The 16,951-nt window shown below is 46.5% G+C and overlaps 1 protein-coding gene across 3 annotated transcripts in view; it reads right to left on the minus strand.

Moving 5' to 3' along the window:
- FOXP1 (forkhead box P1) overlaps positions 1 to 16,951 on the minus strand; it is a 482,289-nt gene that overhangs the window by 287,764 nt on the left and 177,574 nt on the right. For all 3 annotated transcript variants that reach the window (XM_070391016.1, XM_070391017.1, XM_070391014.1), the window contains exon 2: positions 8,269 to 8,329. The gene's annotated coding sequence lies outside the window, so the exon portion shown is untranslated. The remainder of the gene's footprint in view (positions 1 to 8,268; positions 8,330 to 16,951) is intronic.

Consider the following 16,951-nt stretch of genomic DNA (forward strand, 5'->3'; position numbering starts at 1 on the left):
GGCTGACATCTCAACCTGCATGAATGGTCAAGAGCTCAAACCTGCCCTCCTGGTCTCCGCTGCTTCCCTCAACCGCTCTTGACAGTGACAGCTTACCCAAACGTTAGCCATGCTCCTAAACACGTGCACTACCCTGTGGAAGGCAGTTTTAGCAAGAATCCTACCCACTCAGCTCAACCAGAAGCCCACCCCCACATCGGGTTGCCCTCTACCTGATCAAGTCCTACCCTCCTGTCCCCCACCCCCAGGATCCTGGCGCCTGTGCACCTGACTGTCTCGGTGGTGGTGGTGGTGAATTCTCGCCTGAGGATATTTACCCAATGATATTTAGGGAGCAAGGAAGGGAGGGGGAGAGACAGAAACACATGGTTTGGTTGCTTCCTGCACGCACCCCAATCAGGACCAGGGAACAAGCCTGCAACCAAGGTATGTGCCTTTGATGGGAATGGAACCTGGGACCCTTCAGTCCATGGGCCGATGCTCTATCCACTGAGACAAACCAGCTAGGGCCACCTGGACTGTCTTAATCAAGAATCCTGTAGATCTCTTTAACCAGGACCCCCCCCCCCCGCTTCCCGCTGATCATTTCCTCTTAACAATTTTCCACCCCTCGCTCTCGCCCTGCTCCCATTCTATATTCGGAGTTGAGCGCAATCTGTCTCACGTGGAAAATCTCTCTGCAGCGTGTCCTACACCTTCTGCAAGGGTCCTGCGTGAAGCCTGCTTCCCATCTTCAACAGGGGAAAGTGGGCTCTTTTCACCCCTCACCCTGACCCATGGGCTTTCCTATTCCAGTGAACGGCAGCTCCACCCGCCAGGACAGCTGAAAGGGACATGCTCTGCCCGACTCTTCTCTTTCTAGCCACAAGCCAAACGCCAGGACAAACATGCCAGGAGCCATCCTGGGGGCAATTCTTCCAAATGCCACATCGACTGCACTGAGGAATCTTTGGCTCGACCTTCAAATAAGTCCCAAGTGTAGCCACCTCCCCACCTCCACCACCATCCTGACCCTGGCCATCATCGCATCTCCCTGGACTGTTCCAGCGGCCTCCTAACAGGTCTTCCTGCCTACTGTCTCACCCCCGAGTCTAGCAGCACAACAGCTCCCAGAGTCAGAGCTTGTCCCACCTCAAAGCCCACCAAAGTCTCCACATTTCACTGAAAGACTAAGTCCCTTCAGCCTTAATCAACACTTGACTCGGTCTGGCCCTGCTACTACTTGGCCTTCCTTCCTTCCACTCTCCCACTGGCTGGCTTTGCCTGGCCACACTGGCCAGCTTGCTCTCCTTACAATATGCTCAACCTTTGTTCAAAGTCACTGACTATTTGCAGTGGCAACCCCTCCTGTACCCTCCTCTATTTTCTCCACAGCCCGTATCCCCTCATGTTTATTTACTACATTTTCCTCCAGTCCCCACCCCACAGAGCCACGTATCTGAACAGAGGGCGTGTCGCCTCACTTACTGCTATACTCTCCACCATCTGAGCAAGCTAATAGAGACACAATGCTTGCCACATATGTAACTTTAACCACACTGAAAAAAGCAAACAGAAACAGTTGAAATTAATTTCAATTTATTTTACTTAACCCAATATATCCAAAATATAATCATTTCAACGTATAACCAATAAAAATACTTATTCAAATATCTCACATTCATTTTCCCATACAAAGTCTTTGAAGCACTTTGGGAAATTTCCACGAACAGCACATAGAAGTCTGGGCTGGCTACATGTCAAGTGCTCACAGCCACATGTACCTAGTACTTTCCATGTTGACAGGATAGGCTTGTTCTACTCCAATGTGAGTTTATTAATTGCTTTAAATACTTTTGGGCACAACCCACTAAATTGAGTTCCCACAAATGGATTCCCATGCCCACTTTTGAAATCACTGTTCTAAAAAAAAAAAAAAAAAATCACTGTTCTAAATAAGCTTTAGGTATGTACTCTGACATGAGTGACACTTCCTCTGGCCTCCAGGGGTGCTCAGGACCTCTAAAGGGAAACAGACTTCCCAGGAGAAGAGCCTGGAGGGCAGGGGAGGAGCTGAAGACCTTGATCATCAGGGGCCAAGGTCAGCACAGTGCAGCGAATGATGCAGGCTTCTTTCTACTCGAAGGTCCTTTAAATTAACTCAGTGCACTGCCCGACAATTAACAAACATCTGATTACCTCTGATTATACACGACATGCATAGCATATTCAAGGGGAGATCTGCACACTTTTCACACGTCACAAAGAGTGCATTTGAACTGAGTAGAAAGACGTCCAGTTTTTCATTTTTCTCTCCCCACCCAATGCCACTGACATGGAGGTACAATAGCTTAGATCAAGGAAAGAGAGGTGTAACAATTAATCTTCGGTTTTCATTTTTACAGAATCCCACTCACCAGTCTTTGAAAAAGGCACCATGAACTTCAAATACAAACTTAGCCCTAGGCAGAAAGGGTCAACTTTTAAAATGGCCTCAAAATAAGGACCCTCCCGTCAACATGCCATGTGCTCTTTTAAGTGCGGGAGGTTAGTAGATGCCAGGGGTGGGCAGGTGAGGTCTGGCAGGTGTGCTGCCCTAAACGAGGTATTGTCCTTGCACAGTTAGGCTCCAAGTTTCTTCCTGAGGTTTCTGAATAACCAAAAGGGGGCAAAATTCCTGCATCTGTTACGCTGTTAAGTTGTCACCTGAGCTGAGAACTCCTTGATAAGATGCTCAAAGTGAATCTCATGCAGTTGGAATATTTGTGCCCTTAGCAGATGGAAGAGCAAAAACATCATTCTGAAAAAATGAATAAAACCATTTGTTATTTGGTTTTTTATTTTTTATTGTTCAACTGTGCAAAATATGGCTACTTGATAATTGCTGCAAATATTGTCTTTACTACTAAATATGCCTTCATGTACATTTCAGCAAGTGACTTATGCTTGGAAAAAAAACTCTATTGAGCATATTTCTCTGGAAATCAGTATTTAAATTTTTTTTCTTTGAAAGTAACATACAGGAAAGACAGCTCTTGTTCACAGGGTAACTTGGTTTAGCATTATGGTTAACAATGTTTAGAAACAGCTAACTTAAAATGCAAACATTTAAATCCTAAAGTTTTAACTGTTGAGAGACCAAGTCAGTTCTATGGAAATATAAACAACATGAAAACAGTAACTTCCCCACAACCCATCCCTGTGAGAGCACTTCAGGCCACCATTGTGTTGGATTTAGAAGTGAGAATTCAAACAACTCTGAGGTTGTAAAACAGTTAAAAACTGAAAAGCTTCTGATGAACCTTGAAAACATGATGCTAAGTGAAAGAAGTGAGTCCCAAAAGACCACCTAATGCATGATTCAATTTATGTAAAACATGCAGAATAGGTAAATCTATACAGATGAAAGTAGATTTTTGTTGCCAGAGGCTGGGTTGGGGGAGTGGCTGCTAATGGGTAGCTCCCTTTCTGGGGTGATAAAATGTTTTAAAACTACATTGTGATGATGGTTGCAAACTCTGTAAATGTACTCAAAACCCTGAACAGTACACTTTACATGGGCGAATTGTATTGTGTGTGCACTATATCTCAATAAAGCTATTACCGAAAAGTTGACATGCCTGATAGCATTCACAACCGCATTGGCATGAAAGGTACAAGAGAATGGAATTAATCCAACATAGCATCCATTTAATGCTATAATACATACCCCCAGACCCGGTCTCCCTGTGAGAGAGCACATTATCAGAGCAACCAGTGCCTGCCCTTCCTGCACTTGCCATCGTCCTTCCTAATGGCTGTGTTCCTCTCTACACTGTGAGCCCTCTGAGGACTGGGACAGAACGGCGCCCTCCCCACACAGAGCTATGAGCCAGCACCTGGCACACAGCACCAGTTAATATCTGCAGTAGGAGCTCATGCATGTATGTAGTAGTATGTACATCCCTGTGAATGAATGAAGGAAGGAAGGAATGAAATTATTGGGTTGAGGCAATTCAACCAATCAAGTTGATTTGTACTATTCCCTTAAGTCTGTTTGTTCTCCATTTCTCCCACACTTGTGGCCACCCAGGTAGAGACATTTTCCCAGCAGCCATTGCAGCTTCTTGTGACCATATGACGATACTCTTTCCAAGTAAATGTCAATGGATATAGCGTGTGCAATTTTTAAGTCATTTGCTTCAAAAAAATTGCTGGTTTGGACTTCACTGTGCTTCAACCACGTAGATGAGGACAAGCCCCGAAGAGGACAGCACAAGAGGGAGAGGCCTCCCGTCAAGCCAGACCGGCCAGCTGCTCTATGAGAGAGAGTAAGCTTGTGTTTTAGTGAGGCCACGGTGTGCCCAGGGCTCTGCGCTACAACAGCCGCGCCTTTGCCCTGACTGGTGCAGCCACGTTGGCGTGTGGCTGTGGAGGGTCAGGGAAGCAGGAGGGCTTCCGTGCCTAAGGAACTGCCTGCTAATTTCCACCAATGGCAGCCAGTGGAGACGCGCTCTCCCAGTGTCTTCAGAACAGCTTCACGAATTAACAGTTACACAATTCAAATGCTGAATTGCAAAGAGGTCATTTTGAATGGATTTAACTTGGAATATTTTCATTACATAAATATTTACATGACATACATATACACTTTCCAAAGAGCCAATGAATATATTTTAAATGGCTGAATAGCCAATTTTAGCTTTTTTGTAGCCAAGAAATAATTTGCAATATGTAAGACACGGTAAGTAGAATCTATAAGGATGCATTGTAACTCCTTGATCTAACAAAAAAAAGTAGCTCAAATTGGGGATGGGAGAAAAACTGCGGCGACTACACATTCCTTTACATTGGTTCACTTTCCCTCAGATAAGTTGACTATTACAAAAATGAACCAACAGATAAAATGTTTGAAGATATCTGATGTTTTAAAATAACCATTTAGTCGAAACCGGTTTGGCTCAGTGGATAGAGCGTCGGCCTGAGGACTGGGGGGGTCCCAGGTTCGATTCCGGTCAAGGGCATGTACCTGGGTTGCGGGCACATCCCCAGTGGGAGATGTGCAGGAGGCAGCTGATCGATGTTTCTCTCTCATCGATGTTTCTGACTCTCTCTCTCTCTCTCCCTTCCTCTCTGTAAAAAGTCAATAAAATATATTTTAAAAAATAAATAAAATAAAATAAAATAACCATTTAATTATAATCTATATGATCTTGACTATTATCATTGACTCCCAATGCCATTCAGAATTCAATACAAGATGGTGAATTTTACACATTGGATTTGAATTTGAAGCAAAAATGCATGTGGGTGAATTGCCAATGGTAGTGGGACACAGGGAGAAACTGATAGACAGGGCATTACTAACTCGCCAAACCAAGGGCCATCACAGCAGGACGCCAGCGGCCTCTTTCCTTCTGTCTGGCTTCCTAGATGACCTTGGGGGAGTTCCCTTTCATCTGGGGGCCCCTTGCCCAGTTTGTAAAGTGGGGATTATGATAATTGCCAGGAATGCTGGCAACCAGGCCCATTTTATAAAATGTTCAGATCTACTGGGAAACTTGTTAGTACCACTACCAAGTATGATGACTGTTATTTACGATTCTCCAGACCTTTGTAACTAAATTTGAAAAATGGTTTCGTCTGGCTTTCTGCATTGGCCTGACCACTTTCATGCACAGAGCCAGTGTTCCCATCAGGCCACTGCAGGCAGATTTCCCTGCATCTCTGCTGGCAGTTGATGATTCCCAGGTTTCACATGAGGCCAGGGCGTTCACTAAGGCGTTGGCATCTGAGATCGGCACCCTCCTCGCAGGTGGAGGGCAGTGCTGGGTTCTTACCATCGCTGGCAGCACGATCTCATTTTTGCTTAAGGTCTACTCACTGGGAAGAAACAATAATCATTCTATCCACTGCATATATATTTTTCTAGATTTTATATTTGTAACAAGGCTTTTTCTTTTTTGCCTTACATATAAGATATCAAGATATATATGGATTAGTTTTAAAGGATCATTGAGCTTGTTAAAAGGTAAAAAATTTCATGTCATTTATTATTTATTTGAGTCTAAATACCTTAACTTATTTCTAAAAAGAAAAATTTAAATGAGTCAAAACACAGATGGAATTGATATTGTAGAAGTAAAAGAAAGTTAAATAAGGAAATGCTAACTGGGGGTAGAAAAAAATCAAGTTTATTTTAAAATACATCAACAACAAAAAGTTGTATCAACAAAAAAGTTGAAGTTGAAAAAACGACAGAGATTGAGCACAAACTCCTACTCTGAGCTTCCTAGCAGTCAAGTCGAAATAAAAATTATGTGAATCTGTTATTCGGCTCACTCTGTGTCAAAAAAGGAGGTACAGAAGGACAAACTTTTTCTGTGTTCTTGAAATTTAAGAAGGGGTTCCTTATTTTCAGGATATTGTATAATATATTATGTTCTTGACAGTAATTATAAAGAAAACATTTTTGATAATATAATATTGAATGTCAACTGCAATTGAAAAATCAAAGTTCTTTTTAAAAGAAAGCATTTTTTTCTCTTAGTCAACACTGATAACAAATTTAAGAAACTTTTTTATTTTTACCAAACTTTCCCTTAACTCATGATATTTTTAACTTTGAACAATATTATAGAATTCGGCAAAATCACTCTGCACACTCATGTCCATGTTCAGGTCATGTGTGTATGCATGGTCATAGTCAAGACATCAAGTCAGAAGAAAATCATTTGTGCTCACGGGTGAGTCGCCCCCCCCCCCCCCCCCCCCAATGAAAGAAAGAAAACCTCCTGATGAAGCTCTATTTGAAGCTGTAGGGCCAACACAACTCTGTCCAACCACTTTTCCAGCTTTAATCAGAACCCCTCGCCTCCCTAGAAACCTTTGCTAACAGCCTAACAGCCGGAGATGCGTTAGACGGGCTGGGCGTGGCAAGAGAAGCCCTGGCTGAGGCCTCAGGGGCCTCAGGGGCCGGGGCACAAGGAGAGCTGAGCTGAGGAGCTGACAGGCAGCGGCCCACACGCAGCATTTACCGCGTGGCCGCTCACGGGCAAGTCTGCAGTCTTGAGAACAGACTGAGCTTCATTGTCAAGAGTAGAAAACTGAGTCTCAGCAAAGGAAGAGCTTTGCCCAAAGCCGCACTCCGCCTGGGTGAGCACACTGCTGGCCGGCCGCCGAGGGCCGTGTCCTCGCATCTCAAAGGTGGTGAGATGAGGCAGGTTGGATTTTCTGGCCCAAATCAAATGTGCTGAAATGCAAGTTTAAAAACAAATCATCACCTCTGAAAGGCGTTCTGGAACCCAGCACCCTGGGTGAGATGTAAAACCAGCCGGTGCCAGCATCGGTGCCACTCGAAAGGCCCACCACGGGCCTGTCCAGCTGCGGGCGAGGCGCCTGATCTCAGGTTCAAACCCCCGCAGCTGGGAACTTGCGCAGCCAGGCCGCGGCGCCTGTTCGAAGACACACACAACCTCCCGCTGGGCATGGAACACTTAGTGGCCATAAATCAAAAACAAAATGAAGACACCACTTGAGAAACATGAGTGTTAAAATGACCGGCAAGATTAACTTGTATGTGATGAGATATGTACTTGAGGAATCAAAAAAAAAAAAAAAAACCCGTAGCTTCCATAATCACTCCAAGCAGAATGCTTTTTGTCCCCTCCCAAATGTGAACCTGAGAAAATTCACTGAGTTTTAACTCATCAAGCCACACTAGTTTCCTGGAAAACTTCTAGTTTAGAATCAAGTGCTCATTTGATTGTCAAGCAAGGGCACGGAACCAGGCAGTCTCCTGCTGACATCACAGGGATGTGCCCACGCCGCTCCGCAGTTCCAGCAACGTGGCATGTTGCTATGGTGCCTGACGATTAATTTCTGAAAGAAGGTGATTATGAAGCCGCCAGATGAACATCAATTTGATGACACCGGCTCAGAACACTGACACACGTTACTCTTATTAGCAGCAAGTTCATTTTATGAAATCACCACTTTTGTGATGTGAATATGCCTCTCTAACTTTAATCCAATTCAACACCCCCCACCCCCCACCCCCCCACGCCCCCCCCAAAATTCAGCTTCAACAGAGGGGAAAAGTTTGATATTTGGGGGGAAATATGACTCTGTGGACCATTTCTTAAGGGGATCTCTTCTTTAATGACCTCCCAAAATATGCCACATACATACTTACACACAAATAAATGCACAACCACTTGATAAATATGTAGATCAGAAGAGAACTGAAGATGCTTAAAAGATGACAGCTACTACCCTACACATTATCCCACTAATGGTATCTGCATTTACCTTTTGTGGCTTCTGTGAAGCAATCTTCAGTTACAGTCACCTCAAAAGGTCACTTCTTACCCTGAAAACAAAAGAGAACATCAAAATCTGAATGTCAAGAGAAACTAGCAACCACCTCTCCTGACTGGGAGATTCAAGAAAAACAACAGAGGGACTCAGTTATGTTCAATGGCAAGTGACTTTCAGAGTTAATAAAAACAAGTCCCAAGACCTCACTATCTGGACCACATGCCTCTGAGCTCTTCAGGACAAGACAACTCCAATGGAAAAAGTCGAGGTGAAACGTTTCAAGTTTTGCTCATGAACTTTTTCTTGCCTTGCTGTCTGTCAATTTATTTTCGCGTGGAATAATGCATGACTTGCGGGTCTGTGTTTGGAAAGCAGACTGCTATTTGAGCGTGTCTGTTTGGTTCCCATCCTCAACCTCGAATGCATTGATGCGTAGGCTTCTCACTCCCTCTGGAAGAGAGTGCTCGTAAACAAGCTGCTGTGGCCACTCTGGGCCCTTCAGAAGGACGTAAGCACCACAGTTCCAGGATGGGGAGGGATGGGGCTGATGGGAGTGGAAGCTGTTCTCAGAATATTTTCCACTTAGCATGTATCTGCCAGATTAAATAAGTTACATAAAAACGGTGCGTGTCAGATGAACTAAGCAGTTGAAAGCAAGTTTCCTAAAACACAAAGAAAGGATGAACACGTTCTCCCGCACCCACTCCTGCACGTGCACTCCTTTATGCAAAACTGTGATCCTTTAAGAACCATGCAGGCTGCCCCTTCCTGCCATGGAGCCAGGATCAACATACGGCACAAGCGAAAAGAAAAACATTTGTTTATTAATTTAGATCAAGTTAGCAACAGGGAACAGGACTCCTTCCACATCGATCGACCAAATGCTCGTCTAATTTTCTAAGATGGTGAAATTGTATCATCACTTTACTGAAATGTTAGTATCCTTTTGCTCACTCTTCAGAACAATATGGAATGGAGTGCTTTAGAGTTTACGCAGGGCGTCTCCCTGCTCAGCCCCTGCTGCAGCCCTGACAGAGAAGACAACCTTGCTGAGCGCACGCTGGCTGCACAGGGGCTAGATCTGCCGGGGCACCTGGGGGAGCGCTATCTTTGAGGAATTGATACAAGGCCAATTTATGACATTTCCACCAGCAAGTGTATGCAGATTCTTGCTATTAAGATTGGAAAGAAATGCAGGCTCTGAGTGAAATCATAATTTTCATGTTTACTCTAAGAGGAAATTGGAGGTTTTCACCATAAATGCTCACCATTTGGGTGGGGGAAAACCCTAGCTCTGAGACTTAAAATTACTATTTTGCAACCTGCCCAAAACCTTTTTGTTTTTACACAAAACAATTCAAATAGAAAATGACAGTCTGCACTTTCCTGCTGGTGTTTGTGCCAGGATAGGTTTCTGCAGGGGTGGGAACCCTGGCCGAGCGAACGGTGCTCAGGAAACAGCAATGGCAGAGCGGCCTGGGACGCAGAGCGGCCGGCGCATGCACATCAGAGGAGTCTCCGAGCCCAGGCCACTGACCACCGCACGGAGGCTCCGCTCCTCCCTCTGGGTCTCAATGGGAAGTGAGGGAGCCCAGGCAAACCCTCCTGAGTCTGGGCGAGCCCCCCTCCTGTCACTCCTTTCATCGGAAACGTGCTCTAGCGAAGGCAGCTAAGCTGATGCTCACGTTTATCTACTGGGCTTCGTCCCTCCTGCGTGGCAGTCAGACCGACAGCGTCAGCCTTTGCCACGCAGGTGAGACTGCTGTCACACAGGCCTGGCCAACCACTCGGCCTTATTAAACTTTAATTTTAAAGAAACTGCTGAAAACGCCCACTTTGAACAAAGTTATCTGTAACACTGTTCAAACCTGCAGAACATTTTCGGGTAAGTACCGGCCCCGTTTCTCTACTCCTCTCTACACAACACAGTATCATCCATAGGTGGACAAGGGGAGAAATCGAGGCTGGCCCACCCTCCAGATACTACAAATGTCATTTTTCCCTGCGGTGGGGGGTTCATCATAACAAAGTTATCCATTTGGTCCTCCAACTTATAATTACTAAAGCAATACAGAACTGGTTACATTTAATTTGTACTTATACATAAAAACTGGCAGTGATATCCAAGCCATCTTTTCCTCCATTTTGAAGTTCATAAATTTTAATGCATACTCATATTTGACCCCACATTAATTTGTTTGTTGATTTTAGTTGTTAGTATATATGAGCAAAGTAATCTAAAAGATACTTTGCTGGCTTTGCTGAGAAGAGATGAATAGCTCAGCACTGTTTGGCATCAGGCTACAGTGAGTGGCATTTGTCAATATCAGGGCAGCCAGGGCCCAGGCCCGGGCCTAGAAGAACCGGAATCAACAACCAGAGGAAAGTTTGTATTTCATCTTCCCAAAGTACCAGACTCCTATTTCCAAAACTGTATTTGCTATTTTTTAAACAATAAATTTGCTTATCAAATCTGTCCACTATTTATCTGAATGCTACTGGCAGCATGATGATATCTAAAACTCAAATGATTATGTGAAGTGTTTAGGTTAAAAAAAAAAAGATACAAGAAAAATATTGTCCTCCAGCCCCGTCTTCTTAAAAAAATGCAGTCGACATATAAATTGCATTTTTTCTTTTCCTCTCTTTCTTAAGTTTCCTGTTGGTTTTAGGTTGTAAACATGAGCCAGGGATATGGTTAATAAAAATTACTTATTGCCCTTTATGTTTTTCTCTACACGTAAGGCCCTGTGTAGAACTGTTCCGTGTGGCTTCTTCACTGTTGTCTGCTGTAGTGTTACTGACCTGAAACTATGGCTGACCGGGACCTTGACCTAGACATCAATGCAGTCCCATGGCCCCTGGGTTAGGAAAGTTGATGTGCCCTTCACCTTCCCAACCCCTCCCCCCAGTAGGAGCCGGCTCTGCAGCCTGCATCAGTTAACACAGCACTTCAGTGCCAACTTCACATGGACACAGACTCTAATGTAATCTGTGTGAAAAAGTGCGCACAGTGCCAACCACTATGGCCCACCTGGAGCCAAGTGCAGGTAAACGTAGAGTTGTGATTTCATCTCCCAAGATGGCAAATGAACAACATATACTCGATTTTCCACTAAAAGTATCCCCCCTTCCTTCCATAGCAGCTCCAGGCACGACCTGCATCAGGGTTCCTGCCCTGTCTTCCATTTTACACAACTGCATGAAAGCGACTGAAGGAGGCCAGCACATGTCAGCTCAACCTTCAGTCCTACACACGTTGGCTGTGAACCCTGCGTGTCATGTCACAGGGGCTGCGGGGGTCCCAGCCGGCTTGGCCGGTGAAGGCGGAGGCTCGGAGCCCCTGTGTGGCTTGGGGACCCCTGCTCCTCAAGTCCAGAACAGGTTCAGAGGCTCTACGCTCCCCAATGCTCCGATCAAACGCCTACCCCTCGTCAGAGAAGGCAGGAGGGCTAAACGGGCCCGCTTCCAGAGACTGCAATCTCCTCGGTGAATCTGAACTCCTGAGCTTTTATGCCTTGCTTATCAAAGATTTCTTAGAAAAATAGAAGCGTGTCAACACAGATTTGACTAGCTGAAAAACTGTAATACAAGGGTCACTTCATTGTAAGAAAATCCACTCAGAAATCAACCCCAAAGTGTTGTTTCTCCGCTTCAAAGAACTTCGAAAGTGGTTACATTCTGAGTCAGGTTTATAGACATAAAAAGGAAAAAGAAAGAGAAGGAAAAGATCAGTGAAGGAAGAAAAGAAAAAGGAGAAGAAACAGGGAGAGCAAAATAGGGGGGAAAGGAGAAGGAAGGAAGGAGACTGGAAAACAAAGAAATGGCAAGGAGTCCTGGCTGGTGTTGCTCAATGGATAGAGCGCCAGCCTGCAGCCTGAACGGTCCTGGGTTCAATTCTGGTCAAAGAACATGCCCAGGTTGCGGGCTCCATCCTCTGTGGGGGGCGTGCAGGAGGCAGTGGATCAATGATTGATGTTTCTATCAATCTCTCTGTCTCTTCCTCTCTGAAATCAATAAAATATGTTAAGGAAAAAAAAGAATTGACAAGGAACCCTTGCAGCTCCGGCCACTGGGAGGGAGGGGTTGGCTGGTTAGGACACGCCCCGTCCCTGCCTTCTCACTACCAAAGAAAATTACCCCCTAGAACCACCACCCCTACCCCGCTGGTCCCCTCCTGATGCAGCAAGAACATCTGACTCCCTTTCTCCTCAGCCTCGGGGCTCACCTAGCTTTGGGCCCATCTAAAGGAAGACTGAAAATCCTGTCCATGAGCCGTGGGAACAGGCAGCGCGGGAGGTCAGGGCAGCCTCCAGCTGGCAGGCCCAGCAAGTCACACTGGCCCACTTCATTCAGAAAACCAGGCTGTGCAGAGAACGTGAAACCCTGGGCATGGCCATGTGAAAATAGTTGATAGTATCCTTTAACAGCCTTTAAATGTTGAAATCTAAAAACAATATTAGTGCTTTCTCTTGGAAGCACTAACAAAGCCTTTGTTTTAAATTTACCTCTAGTGAGCAATAAGAGTTAATAATCAAATCCATCCCAACCCCCACAAACCTTAAACAAAAAGATAAAAGAAATGCAAATAGCTATTGTCATGGAAAGTTAAGTACCTGTCTGTATTTTTAAGTGAAAACTATTATCTCTATCAATCAAAATTTAAGAATACAATGGCGCTAATCACAGAAGGTGCACTGACAGTTACTTTTCCTCATAAAAAAGTATTTCCCTTCAAAGCTGAGCGTAAAAGTCACATACTTACAATTAGATGGGGTATTTGTAATTTTATTATTAAAAACCTTCAACAGCCTCACTGCTAATAAATGTTTCTAAGTCTTTAAAGTGATTTGTACCCAAGAAGACCCAAGTCCCTCCATATTTTAATCAGGTTGGTACATTTTTATTTGAATTCTTACAGCTCCCACCTGTGGGGGAACAGCACTCTCTTCTGTTGAAAAGAGTAATTCAAACCCGGGCCAGTCCGCTGGCCCAGAGCCCCTGGACCTGGGCGCCACCCCCCCTGCCCTGTCTGCAGGGAGGCGCTCCACCGTGTGGCCTGACTTTCTCCGGTGGCAGTTCCTTCCTGAAAGGGCAGCGTTCTAGACGGAAGCAGAATCACCCTCACTCCTCAGCATGATCCCAGTGCATGAAGTTCTGAGTCTTTTTTAAAATTCAGTTTAAAAAACATTGCATTTGCCCCTGAATATGGTGATTTCTAAAGAAAGCACTGGGACAAAACCAACACACAGCAACAGTAACAAGACAGTCCAAGTGCGACCCAGTAGAACAACAGCTCCAGATCCAGATTCCTAGAGCACCCAGGGCGCGGGCCTGGCCACCGAGAAGGGCTGCTCCCGCAGGGGCACATTTCCTTCCCGCCTGGGAGCTCTGGGCCCACGCCTCCAGCCGGGTGCTATTAATACCCACGGAGCCCATGCCAGGGGCACTGCAGAGCAGCCTTCCCTCCTCGGCCGCTCCCGCTCCCCACTCTTCACTTGCTGTTTGAAGCCCTTGAGCAAACAATGGCAGCATTCTCTCCAGGACAGTGACTAAACAGGATTTGTGAATACAAAGAATAATAAAGCTGTTCTCTCTCACCTCTTTCTGCCCCCACCCCCCAGGTTCCCAGGAGCCCCTCCCCGCGGTCCCTGTCCGGAGCTCAGCCACATCCTAGAGGCAACTGCACTTGTCCATGCTAGGGCCCGCGAGTGACCCAGCCAGGAGCCCCACGCTGTCTGTGGGGAGGCGCCAGAGGAGCAGCAAAGTCACCTCTCAACATTTGTAAAACGAAACAAAAGTATCAGCCGGGCTCCCCACACACTTACCGGCTCATGGCAGGAAGGGCCCAGAGGCAGTTTTCACACAAGGGGGAGAGGTGGGAGTTGGTGAGGGAGGGAGGAACTGCAGGCAATGGGAGCCAGGGCTCCCCGGGCTCTGGCTGGCGAGTGAGCCAGGACTGGAGGTATGTGGGCTAAGCACAACACAGCCACTGCCTGACTCTAGATTCAAGGCGCAGGAAGAGGCCCCTTTGCATAAACACAAACACTCAGCAAATGAGTAACTGGCTCCATCAGGGGCCGGGCCTTCTACCTGTCCTCTCTGACAGGAGCCTCGGCCAGTCCCAGGGACAAGGACTCCCAGGAGAAGGTTCAATGTTACGTTGCTACAATAACAATTAAATGGATTGCATTCATTCATAGTGAAGAACTGACTCCCGGGAGGGCTGGGGCAGGTCTGCTGCTGCTGCTGCACCTCCAGCCACTGCAGCCAGAACGGGCTGCCCACGGGTCTCCAGCTGCCCGGGCCGGCTCCCTCCCGGGAGTTCTAAGCGACCTCGGGGTCAGCCATAGTTTAAGGCAGATGTACACGTCTTGTTTCTCTGCTTTGACACGTTGCAAACCGATCCTCGTGAGTAAGGCCCATGTTATGGTGTAGAAGACATACTTATATAAAATCCAGACACACTTATGTACGTGCATATACATGGGCATATACACTCACACATATAATAGTCACACTTACCTAATCAAAGAAAATAAACAAAAATGCTACTTTGCTCTCCTTAGTTCACAAATGATTTAAGGAAAATAATTTGAGTTGTTCAAAAATGATCCCAAATGCCTGCCTTTCGAAAGCATCCATCCATGACCGCACTGCTCGCTCACAAACATCACCCACGTGTGAGAGGACGCTCTCAGCTGCGCGGCTCGCCACTTGCAATTTCAATTACGTAACATGATGACAGTTACAATTCTCTCCATTTCGGAAGAAAGTGCGCCATTGTTCAGCATAACCCGTCCTCGGACACCAGGGGTTTAAGCACGAGGAGAACGCACCGTGCTGGAACCCCACTGTCTCCTCGGTGAGCGGTCAGCTCACTCACCCCAACTCTACTGTACGGTCGGCTACGCTTTGGTCCTAGTCACCTAATTAATTTAATAATTCTGGGCAGTTTGAATGACTTCGGGGGAAACGTAAAGAGGTTGTGCTCAGCGGGTCCCGCCTGCTGTGTGATCTCCTGAGGACTGGGGTCAGAAAGGGTCCGCCAGGCCTCGGGGAGGCCGCCATGGTCTCTGCCGGGAAGCAGATGGCTTCGAGTTCAAAGGCGAGCTGTATTGGGTTGATACTACAATACCACTTTCTGGCTACAGCGATTTACCACAAAAGCGAAAGAATATTGCTGAAAAGTTTTTAAAAAATTACAAACAAACAAAAAGCCCATTTCAAACATGTATCATGGCATAACATGAGGACACAAGAAACAAAATTAAAAGATTCTTAAAGCCCCAGAGAATCAAACACAGATTCTCTAAGAGAGGTTCCCACAGAAACGAAAGATACCTATTCTGTTCACTATCTTGTCTTGAAATGACCTTCCAATAAGGTGTTAGATAACCAACTTCCATCGACGACAGTGACTAACCTGATGCAAAATAACCACAGAACCACGTGTGACCACCTGCCCCGGACAGGGGCCTCTGCGGCAGGCGAGGCGAGCCGGGCAGGCGGGCGGGCTTCCCGCTCAGCTCAGCTCAGCTCGCGGCCGGCAGAGCAAGCTGATGGGGCGCTGCTAGAGGAATGCTCTGCGTTGTGCAAACCTGGATGCAAGCGACTCTAATATATCACACAATTGCCCGTGGCATCTAATGCCACAGGATCCACTAGATACTGTACTAAATTAACATTGCAATGAGGACAGGGAAATAAAGACGCCAGTCCAGGCGCGGGGGGCAGCACTGTGGTCCCGCGAGCGGCAGTGCACGCGTGCTGGGTGCAGCAGCAAAGCCACAGACCCGGGCGGACACCCACTCCCTCACCCCGGCGCCGCCTGGTCAGAGCCGCGGCCTCACCCAGGCACCGCTCCCTGCCAGCTCCGGAGTCTGAAGAGGGGGTGGCTGCAGTGAGGCCTCCAGAAAATAAACAGGGTGTACAGTTTCAAAGGCTGCAGACACAGACATTTCATTGTTCGAGCCAATTATCAGTGGAAAACAACAACAGCAGATGGATTGAGAGTCACTGACTTTTCATACGCACTTCATCTCGGCGGAACAGATGATGAAACGCGAGAGCTATCTCAAAAAGGCAAAACATCTCCCAGCGAAAGAACTCTCCAGTCCAGATGGGGACCTTCTAAGCCTGCCGATTATCGCGGATAACGTGTAAGACAGACTCACTGAAACATTCAAGAGCTGATCAGAGAGGATGCACACAGCGGCCTCGTTACTGGAAGGAGCGGCCTCAGACGTGTGACTAAGCCAGCAGGGATTCAATAAGGTTAGGGCTCAGCTTCCTGTTTTCTCCCAGGACTCGGCTTCCCAGCGAAACTGGAAATCTGTGCGCAGCGGGAGGGCAGCCCATTGCCCACGGACCCCACATCTGTGCTCTTCTCGTGTTTGAGGAGAGAGAGGGAGAGGGAGAGAGAGAGAGAGAGAGAGAGAGGGAGAGAGGGAGAGAGAGGGGGGGGGGAGAGAGAGAGAGAGAGAGAGAGAGAGGCTGTGAAAAGGACATTAAATTATTCTGAAGCGTTCTATCAAAGGGGAAAAAGAACTCCGAAGCAATTCCTATTAGAAGCATTCAGTGATAAAATATTATCCCTTATAAGCAGTTAGAACATCTTAAATATCTTCTGCCACGGTGATCGCAAAATGTAATTTGCTTTTAGTAGGAAAGA

Source organism: Myotis yumanensis, unplaced genomic scaffold, assembly GCF_028538775.1.
Source record: "Myotis yumanensis isolate MYYU_CA2020_CCGP unplaced genomic scaffold, mMyoYum1.0.hap1 SCAF_14, whole genome shotgun sequence".
Classification (NCBI taxonomy): Eukaryota; Metazoa; Chordata; class Mammalia; order Chiroptera; family Vespertilionidae; genus Myotis; species Myotis yumanensis.